Consider the following 10,999-nt stretch of genomic DNA (forward strand, 5'->3'; position numbering starts at 1 on the left):
ATACGAGGCACATGTCGCTAAATAGAAGGGAAATCTTCAGGGAAGCAGTAAGATGTCATTCTATCTAGGCCTCTGCAGTTCCTGGGGGGCATCAGTCCTCCACTAAAGTACTCTTTCCATCTGCCCTTTTCATTGCCCAGCTCACTCCAGCCTCACCAACAGAGCCATCTCGGCTCCATCGTTTGTGCTGGAAGATCTCAGGCTGCACAAAGCTCTGGTTGTTTTCTGTATGATGATTTGCCTTTGGGCTAACTCGAGAGTTGCTTTCATACACAGATTTCTGACCTGTTTCTCTCCCTGCCCCAGCCCGATGCTCTTCCAGTGACCAGTGCACAAGACGGACCCTCCATGATAAACAAGCTGGTGGGGAGACCACCTCTGGGCCAGCCTGCAGCAGTCCAGGCTGAATGGGGATGAGGAAGAGAATGGTCAGAAGGAAGAAAGCCGGAGGTACATGGGCAACGCCTGACAGAACAGGGCAACTTCTTCCTCTCAGCTGGGGGATCAACCCAGAAATCAGATGGCTCCAGGGATATAGAAAGAAATGTCTCCAGAGTTTCTCTGAGCTAAAGAAGAGAGGTAATGAAGAAACCTGCGACTGTCAGCCCATCTCAGGGAGCACTCCTGGAGTTGCCCAGGTCACCAAGTCCCTCCACCTTCTCCTGTCCTAGTGGCCAGTGTCCTTGTAGAAAGCGGTGAATATTGGACATGGTTTGAGGATCCTGCCCCTACCCATCTGTTCTTTACTGTGGGCTACCCTTGGAGTAAGGACCTCAATATTCCTGTTTCTCTGGGCCTCAGAGTACTGACTTGGGCCTTCTGAGGAATGAGTCCCAAGTTTTTCTTTTTTTTTTTTTTTTTAGATTTTTTAAATTATTTTTTAAATTCATGACAGAGAGAGAGAGACAGAGACAGAGACACAGGCAGAGGGAGAAGCAGGCTCCATGCAGGGACCCCAACATGGGACTCGATTCTGGGTCTCCAGGATCAGGTCCTGGGCTGAAGGCAGTGCTAAACTGCTAAGCCACCTGGGCTGCCCAGTCCCAAGCTTTTCAAAATGGCATATTGAAAAAAAAAAATGACATATTGCCTATTCCAGCTTTGGGCTCTTCCTGAATATTGACTTCCTTTTGGCACTGGAGTTTATTGTGTTGGTTCATTATAATACCCCCCTGTCCCTTGGCTTGGCTGCAGAAGGAGAAAACATAGCACCCAGGTAGACTGAGGTGAAGTTTGATTTCTACCCTGGGGCTCCAGGCAAGATGCTTTCAGCTTCCATGAGTGTTGGGGCTTCCAGCTAATATGCATCTTGTCTCTATGGTCATCTAGAAATCCCAGCAAGAATGTCATGGTGGTATGGAGACCCTTGGAGAGCAGGTCAAGCCTAAGACAATTTTTCTGCCTGTCCTTCAGGCTTTCTTCTAATGTAGAAGAGAATTAGATTATCCCAAAGTTTCCTCTAGCTCTTATGCAGTTCTAAGGCCTATATGTCTATTGAATAAGGTCCCAAGGGAAGAAAAGCAGGGAAGCAGGGTTCTGAAAGAGGAAGAGTAGATTCCAGTCTCTTTGGAGTTGTGCCATCTCCATCCTCAGCTCAAGGGGAGAACCAGTTTTTCTTCCCTCGGCTTTTGGCTTCCTGTCCCGGCAGTGCTCCTTCTATAGAGATGGGAAATGTAAAAAATGAACCGTGACATTGCTGTCCTGACAGTCGTTCCTGTTTCTTGCTTCCACGGTTTATTCTGGAGGTTGTCAAACTGGGGTATGGGACCTCAACTTGTAGAGACAGGAGGATCCAGCTTTGTGCCCTATGCTCAAATCAGTTTCTCATTTGGTGTAGTGTCCAAACACCTGGAACTTTCCAAGAAGAGGAAGTGAGAATTTGAGTGCTGGGAATGGGGTAATCTGATCAGGCACCTAATATTGCAGTCTTGTCTCCAACTGAATAGAAGGAGATCCACACTTGCTCCTGCCTGCTGGGTTCAATCGCACTATGGGTCTCCCAAGAGTCCACGCTCACCTGCAGTCCTTCTAATTCCCCTATTGTTAACTACGTGGGATTCTAATAATTTGAAATTCCCCCATTAGACTGAAATATCCTCAAGATAAAGGGATTCTATGTTTCTCACCACTCTTCATCTGGTGCTTAGTACCAAACTTGGAACACAGCAGGTTTCCAGAAAGTGTTTGTTATATGAGCAAATGGTTCTAAGGGAGAGGTCAATTTATTCCACTAACATTTGTCCACCACTGATTCACAGGAAGGATGGGTCTTTCTTATAGGGCAGCCTCTTGGGTACTAGGTCTTTCATAGACTATGACTTCCTAAAGACTTAAAGCAGGACTCTTTTTTTTTTTAATGGAGCATATAGCTTTTATAGAATATCCCTTCTTCAAATCCAAACCTAAATGGAGAGTGGATGTTGCTCATTTTACAATACTTTTCTTTGACTGACAACCTGGCGGTCACTGTGACACTATATCTGATTTTCTCTTGCACCATGGATGACCCAAACTCTGTGAGGACCAGCTATGAGAAAAGTTGCTCCAACTATAAGAAATGCTCTGAGTCTTGCAGCCAGAGAAACATTTGTTGTAACCACTTTGACTTCCACAATAACTACTCTGAGTCATTTAAGATTCCCTAGGAGGAGGCTAGGATCATGTTGCCTCACAACCAGTTCATTCCTTCCAGGATAATCACTTCTCCTGGATGAGTAGCTTCCCCTTGAGATATGCTCACCGTTTGTTTAGTCCATGTCTTTAGTGTTGGCATTTCTTCCCGTTAAACATGACCAGAACTGACTCTGGCTCTAGTTCATGTCCTGTGACCTATGATTCAAAAGAAGGCCATGGCACCGATGGGGTGGGCAAATGTATCACAGGCTGAGAAAAAGAAGGAGGGTGCCGATCATAATGAGCATCACATTCCTTTAACTGATAAATACTTATTTCCTTCTTCCCTTCCTTTCTTCTTGCCTTCCTTCTTTTTTTAAGTTGGGTATAGTAGACACTCAATGTTACATTAGTTTCAGGTATACAACGTGATGATTTAACAAGTTTATATTTTATGCTGTACTCATCACAAGTGTCATCATATGACCCTATTACGACACCTTGACTACATTCCCTGTGCTGTGCCTTTCATTCCCATGACTTCTTCACACCATCATTGGAAGCCTGTACCTCCCTCTCCTTCTCACTCATTTTGCCCATGTCATTACCATGTCTCCTTATTTTAAAGTTTTGAGTATCTCTTTTAATTCAGACTTTACAACAGCAAGGAGCAATTGGAAATCAGAGGTAGGTTAATCGTGCTGGAAATCTTAGACGTGTCATACAAGAAAGGAATTGCTGATTAGCATCCATTTAATGCATAGTCGTCACTGCCATTGGATCTTCAATGAAGACAATGTGGGGTATATTCATGAGGAATATGAAGTAATAGGTATATAGGATATAAATATAGGAAACTGGAGCAAGGTACAGATTTGGATGTACTGTGCTATGGTGGTTAGGAGCATAGGTTCTGTCCTCAAACAGCCTGGATTTAAATCCCAAGGGACACATACGCTAGCTGTCTGGGCTTCAGCAATTCTCTTCAGCATTGTGCTTAATTACCTCAAATGTAAAATAGGCATAAGGTAAAGGTGTGTCTCAGAGCTTTGATGAAATTCAAATGTGATTATCCATGCAGAGTTCTGCCTGGTTGGATAGTAATGTTCTGGGATCATTATCTGAGGAAACAGCTCAGTGGAAGCTTCAAGTCCAGTGTTATGGAAGAAGGGACAGTGTGGTAGGAGAGAATGAAACCATGAAAATAGAATAGACATGGGGCACCCGGGCGGCTCAGTGGTTGAGCATCTGCCTTTGGCTCAAGGCATGATCCCAGGGTCCTGGGATTGAGCCCCACATCAGGCTCCCCTCAGGGAGCCTGCTTCTCCCTTTGCCTGTATCTCTGCCTCTCTCTATGTGTCTTTCATGAATAAATAAAAAATAAAACCCTTTTAAAAAAAGAAAATAGAATAGACTGTCACTGTAATTTAGTGCATTTTCCATCTAATGTTTATTTAGAACCTACTTTGTGACACAGGTGTCAGGCAATGAGTGGTGTGGTTATACCTGTAGACTGAACTATAGCTTGACCCCAGGGAGCTCGAGTTCTATGTAGAAGTGGATGTGGGGAAGTATCTACCATATGCCCTAATCGAGGAACAGAGAGACTATTCTGGGAGCCCAGAAAAGAAAGTTACTTTGATAGATCAGTTGAGGAAGTATTGAGAGATGAATGAAATGTAGTTGGATCTTAAAGACAGAATAGAAACCACCAGGCAAGGATGGAAGGAAAAGTATTTCAAGCATAAGATTGCATGTGCTGGGGCGCCTGGGTGGCTCAGTCAGTTAAGCATGCATCCAACTCTTGGTTTCAACTCAGGTCATGATCTCAGTGTGGTGGGATCCAGCCCTGTGTCGGGCTCTGCACTCAGTGCAGAGTCAGCTTCAGATTCTCTCTCCCTCTCTCTCCCAATCACTTTCTCTCTCTCTCAATAAATAAAACCTTTAAAAAGGATTGCATGTGCTTAAGTACTGAGGCACAGAAAAGGACACTAGATCCAGACAAAGAGATGGCTAGCAATGCAGACGGGATGAGCAGTCTGCAATAAAACGAGGCAGCTGAGTTCCGCTAAGGTCAGTTCCTGAGATGTTTGAGATTGTGCCTACCCCTCCCTTCTCTGCTTTCTCTTTCGCCACCACCTTCCAATACATGCACCTCATGGGGGTATTTCCTCTAGTGAAAATTGCACCTCTCTGTACAGACAGGTTGATATCCCTCCTTCGTTTAGACATTAGACATTTTCTCCTCTGCACTGTTACCCATTAGACTTACTGCAGAAGCACTATGGTTGCCTAATGGCTCTGGTGTTATTCAGTAGAAAGATATACCATTGCGACACTGGGCAGGAATAGGAGCAGTTCAAGGACACTTCCAGTAGAGATGGCCTCCCTCAAAAACTAGGGCATTCACTCTATCAAAGTTCATCTCTGTCATGAAAATTGTTTGGCGATGTGGTGTCTTTTCCAGACAGATGGCTGTAGACCTTCCATGAGGAACTCTACTGGATGGACAAGCATTGGTTGTCCCAATAGGATCCATTCCTTTTCCCCTGACAATAGTGGAGAACCATGTGACTGCAGAGAGGCTAAATCCCCCCTGGTCCCCTGGGGTGGTGCAGAAACCGAGATTCAGTCAATGAGTGAGTTTGGACCAAAGGATTTGTTTCGAGTGGACATATAATCTAAACTGGTCTGATGGAAGTGAATATTTGGAATCTGGAAGAAAATTTAGGCACAAATGAAGTCTCTCTCTGGCTGATTTGTACACATTTGAGACTGTGGTTGATGTAGCCATTCCATAACCACAAACATAAACAGCAAGAGGACTAATCCTTCTCAGGAAGAAAAAGGCAGTATGAGAGAAATCCAGAGAAATGAAGCCAGAGTATCCTCTATGTGACCAACTCTGGAAAAACTTCATCCTTTGGATTTCCAGTGTGGTTGGCCAAAAAATTATTTAACTGTCGGCAGAGCTGAGAATGGGAGTAGAGTGGAGCTTCTGAGCAGCACACTCGGCCTCCTCTCCTCGCCGCACCTCACTCTCGTGGCCTACCTGCCCTGCTGCCTGTTACCTGCCCAGAACAACTTCCACCATGGCCACTTCCGTAAGTTCCCACTTGAACAAAGGCATCAAACAGGTGTACATGTCCTTGCCTCAGGGCGAGAAAGTGCAAGCTATGTATATTTGGATTGATGGGACTGGAGAAGGATTACATTGCAAGACCTGGACCTTGGGCAGTGAGCCCAAGGGTGTTGAAGAGTTGCCTGAATGGAATTTTGATGGCTCTAGCACCTTTCAGTCTGAAGGCTCCAACAGTGACATGTATCTTGTCCCTGCTGCCATGTTTCATGACCCTTTCCGCAAGGACCTCAACAAGCCGGTGTTCTGTGAAGTCTCCAAATGCAACAGAAAGCCTGCAGAAACCAATTTAAGGCATACCTGTAAATGGATAATGGATATGGTGAGCAACCAGCACCCCTGGTTTGGAATGGAGCAGGAATATACTCTCATAGGCACAGATGGACACCCTTTTGATTGGCCTTCCAATGGCTTCCTTGGGCCCCAAGGTCCATACTACTGTGGTGTGGGAGTAGACAAAGCCTATGGCAGGGATATAGTGGAGGCTCCCTACCAGGCCTGCTTGTACGCTGGCATCCAGATTGCTGGGACAAACACTGAGTTCATGCCTGCCCAGTGGGAATTCCAGATAGGACCTGTGAAGAAGTTGACATGGGAGATTATCTCTGGGTGGCCCGTTTCATCTTGCATCATGTATGTTAAGACTTCGGAGTGATAGCAACCTTTGATCCGAAGCCCATTCCCAGAAACTGGAATGGTGCAGGCTGCCACACCAACTTCAGCACCAAGGCCATGCTTGGTGAGAGGAGAATGGTCTAAACACACTGAGGAGTCCATTGCGACACTGAGCAAGTGGCACCAGTACCACATCCGAGCCCACGATCCCAAGGGAGGCCTGGATAATGCCCGGCACCTAACTGGATTCCATGAGACATCCAACATCAACTTTTCTGCTGGCGTGGCCAACAGTGGTGCTGGCATCCGCATTCCCCAGACTGTCGGCCAGGAAAAGAAGGGTTACTTCGAAGACCGTCGCCCCTCTGCCACCTGCGACCTCTTTTTGGTGACAGAGCCCTCATCCTCACATGTCTTCTCAACGAAACTGGCAATGAACCCTTCCAGTACAAAACTAAGTGAACTAGACTTGCAGCCATCGCACCCCTCCTAATCCTCCATCCTGCCTCCGTGTTTGCCCCTGTCTTGGCTGTCCTAACAGCTGTAACTCAAAGGGCGGAATATCAAGGTCTTTTTTTTTATTCCTCATGCCCAGTTAATATCTCTTGCTTTCTTTGGCCAGGATAGAGGGGTCAACTTCTTAGTCTTTTTACAACCCCCCCCCATTCTTTTTCCCTGTCACTGAAAGCTGTCAAGAACGTTAGTAGGGAGGGGGTGGGGAGATATAACCACTGTTCCCATTTAATCAGGTATGTTTGTCCAATAGGTGTAGCTATCTGGACAGAGAATAGTGTTTGTGAAGGGAGGGCTCTTTCTTCGAGGTGGCTGAGTATTGGGGGCGGGGGGTTACTTACTCTGGGGTTAGGTTAGGATTTCCCCTCCTGGTGGGAAGTTCCACTTCGTATAAGGTTATGACCAACTTTCTATTAAAAATGAGACTTGGGGATCCCTGGGTGGCACAGCAGTTTAGCGCCTGCCTTTGGTCCAGGGTGCGATCCTGGAGACCCAGGATCGAATCCCACATCAGGCTCCCGGTGCATGGAGCCTGCTTCTCCCTCTGCCTATGTCTCTGCCTCTGTGTGTGTGTGTGTGTGTGTGTGTGTGTGTGTGTGTGTGACTATCATAAATAAATAAAATTTTTTTTAAAAAGTGAGACTTATGAGAGAATCAGGCAGGAATATACCTTCCGTCCTCCTGGTGCAGGGCTTCCCCTACCTGGGGCGAGACAGCCCTCACCTAAAGACAAGCTCAGCATAAGGATGGATTGACCTACCTTAGCAGAAAAAGTTCTTATTGTTTGGTCCTCCATTTATAAGACAAAACAGAGTAGTATTTTTATATTTAAATGTAAAAACAAAAAAAATTATATATATGGGTGTGCAGATACATGTGTGTGTTTTTTTTCCTAAAGGAGGAAAAACATTCTGGTCACGGAGAGCCAGATTTGAGGTGAATAGTCTGGAAATAAGGATATCCTACTGAGTGGAGACTTGGTATTCCCTCACTGCCACTATAGGGCTCCCGTGTGCCCTGCCCACCCTTCTGCAGGTGGGGGGTGGACACCAGTTGGTTAACAGGTGGAAAGCACGGTGTAGAAGGAGGAGTCACCTGAGCCTGGTGGCTTTGGTTTAAAAGACACACACATACACAAAGAGGTTTAGATATAAAGAGTTGGCTGGTCAACTTGCATGTTACTGGGTTATTGGGATTATTTTCTGATGGGACTAGCATGTCACTGAAGCAGGCCTTTTGATATATTAAAATTTTTAAAGCAAAAAAAATTATTTAAATGTCTTAGCCAGCTTGTGGTGGGGCTTCTATGACATCCAATCTACAGATTACATCAATAGAAAACTATTTGATGATATAGTTGAATTAGACAAATTTTAATAAAAAACGATAATTTTTCTTTATTCCCCAAGGAGGAATTGCTATTTATTTTTAAGATTTTATTTATTTAGGGCAGCTTGGGTGACTCAGCGGTTTAGTGCCGGCTTCGGCCCAGGTTGTGGTCCCACATTGGGCTCCCTGCATGGAGCCTGCTTCTCCCTCTGCCTGTGTCTCTGCCTCTCTCTCTCTCTCTCTCTCTCTCATAAATAAATAAATGAGAGAGAGGCAGAGACACAGGCAGAGGGAGAAGCAGGCTCCATGCAGGGAGCCCGATGTAGGACTCGATCCAGGGACTCCAGGATCACGCCCCTAGCCCAAGGCAGACACTCCACTGCTGAGCCACCCAGGTGTCCCAGGAATTGCTATTTAAAAGCAGTGACCAGCATTCCAAATTCCTTCCTGGATTCTCAGTTTCCCATCTTCATAATTTGAGGTTCTCTTTCTCTTCCAAATAGTGCATATTCATTGATTTAATATCACAAATTTAACAACGCCCTATTTAAGCACGACAATATTACTCAAAAGAATATTTGTTGCAATTGAGATATTTTTCCTCTTTATGTTATGGCACAAAATAATACAAACCACATTAAAAATATAAGAAAACATGAAATCTGAAGAAACTCTTCTAAAGAAATCTAAATTTGCCTTTACAGAAGGATGACTAAAGCAAATCACTGGAGGTTTAAAACAATATGTTTATTTTTTTCATACAGTCTCATGGTTGTACTTTAATTTCTCAATGACCTTACATAATAACAGATATTTATAACCTCGATATTATACTAGTCCAAGCCCCCTCCGCATCAATTGAAGACAGAATATTATGTTCAGAATTATGTAAGAATAGCATTAAAGTCAATATTAAACATTATTAGAAAATACTCAGAATGATAAAATAACGTCATAGGTATATATAATATTTCAATATTTTCTAGATTTCATCTGGAGCATATAACACAAAAAGGAAAAGTCCACATTAGGAAAAAGGAAAAGGAGAATGTCAAATCGATAAAATGTGGAGGTAACCTCTAGAAGCCACGAGATCAATTTATAAAAGACACCATTTACTTTATTTACAACAGATTTTAGTTTTGAACTTATCATCATGTGACTGGCGTTCCTTCCCAGGTACTTAACACTATAGTAAATTACAAATTTGGGGTATTTTGGTTTAGGACAAAAGTATGAATTACTACACGAATTACAATGTCCCAGACTTGGACCTCAAATTTTGCATTATTAAGAAACTGTACTATTGCTGCAGAAATAAAAATTTTTATTGCCTAAAAATGTATGAAATTCACTGTTCTTATAAAAGATACTGTTCCACTTTCTCAGTTCCTCCCAAGCTCCTTGAAGAGCTGCCCATACTCACTACGTCCTCCTGTCGTGGTCCCTTCATTCCTCAACCCTCTGTGCTGTGGCTCCTGTGCCGCTTCTCCATCAATCTGCTCTGCCAATAACCTACCAGTCGTCACAGAAAGAGGGAGCGATGCTCCTCCGTCCAGGCTCCCCCCATGCTTCTGGGGCCTTTGCCCACTTTCTGCTGCCCTGGTCTCCCCTGTCTCCAGTCACCCAGCCCCGCCCCACTCCCCTCCCTGGACAACCTCTGTAAGTCTCAGAACACAAGCCATCAGGAGGCTCAGAGGATGCGTCGCATCTACAGCTGGTGAGCCCATCTCTTCTGCCTCAGGCCTTGGCTCCTTCTTGGACTTGGAGCCTCTGTCCGTCTGCCAGTTGCACACGTCTTCCTGAGCTTTCCACTGACTCCTCCAACTCCTGATGGGAAATGGATCCCATTCTCCGGTCTGGGGTCATCACAGTCACTCCTGAATTGTGGGATTGATTAGAAGCCAGGCAGCTGGTAGCCAGAGAAGCAAGCACAGTGATAGTGAGGGAGGAGGAGATGCAGGCCAAGGAAGGCTGGTGATTTGCAGGTGAGATGACACAAGGGTGACCTGACAGTGCCTGGTGTTGGGGAGCAGGAGCCAGGGGGTGGGAGGGAAGGGAAGAGGGAAACTGGGAAGAGACAGGAGGATGCTGCATGCTCCTCAGGAGCACATGAGGAGGGAGACATGACCAGAGAGGGTCAAGGATGGCCAAGGATGGCCAAGGATGGGAGCGGACACCTCCACCAACAAGGGAAGAACAGTTAGTGAGGCTTCCATTCCAGTCCTTTTCCTTGATATTTATTACAGAAATCTTGACCTTTACAGCAAAAGATCGATATCCTCAGGGTTCCTAGATGGTAATTTATAGATTGGCAATTATTAGAGCAGTCCAGTTGAGTGTGGTTGTAGCGCCACCCATCTGGAAGAGAAGGACGTTCACACTCAGGCTCAGAGAGCAATAATTGGAGCTCAGAGAAAGAGGACATTTTCCCTAACCATGCCAAGCCTGGCCTCCAGATGAGGGGCACACCCACCTCCCAAAAAGCCTCCCTCAGACTGGAGGGCCCCTCCACAGTCTCAGGAGGCAGGCACCAGCCTAAGCCAGGAGCTCTTGGCTTGGCAGCATTACCTCCGTCAGTGAAAATAAAGAAATCTCTGGTTCTGCATCCAGGACCCTGCTCCATGGTGCAATTGCTCTTGCCTCTCAAACAATGACCTCTCTTAAAATTCTCACAGACCATACATAACGTGGTTGGACCTATGGAAAAAAAGACATGAAGGCTAATTCCAGGATTGAATGGATTGAGATGAAAGTGTACTAGGATACTGGTAGGGCCTTGGAGTTCAA

At 45.3% G+C, this 10,999-nt stretch overlaps 1 pseudogene; it reads left to right on the plus strand.

Moving 5' to 3' along the window:
* Positions 1–5,699: 5,699 nt before the first annotated feature.
* LOC112920130 (glutamine synthetase pseudogene) lies at positions 5,700–6,829 on the plus strand (annotated as a pseudogene).
* The last annotated feature ends 4,170 nt before the right edge of the window (positions 6,830–10,999 follow it).

Source organism: Vulpes vulpes, chromosome 12, assembly GCF_048418805.1.
Source record: "Vulpes vulpes isolate BD-2025 chromosome 12, VulVul3, whole genome shotgun sequence".
Taxonomy (NCBI): Eukaryota; Metazoa; Chordata; class Mammalia; order Carnivora; family Canidae; genus Vulpes; species Vulpes vulpes.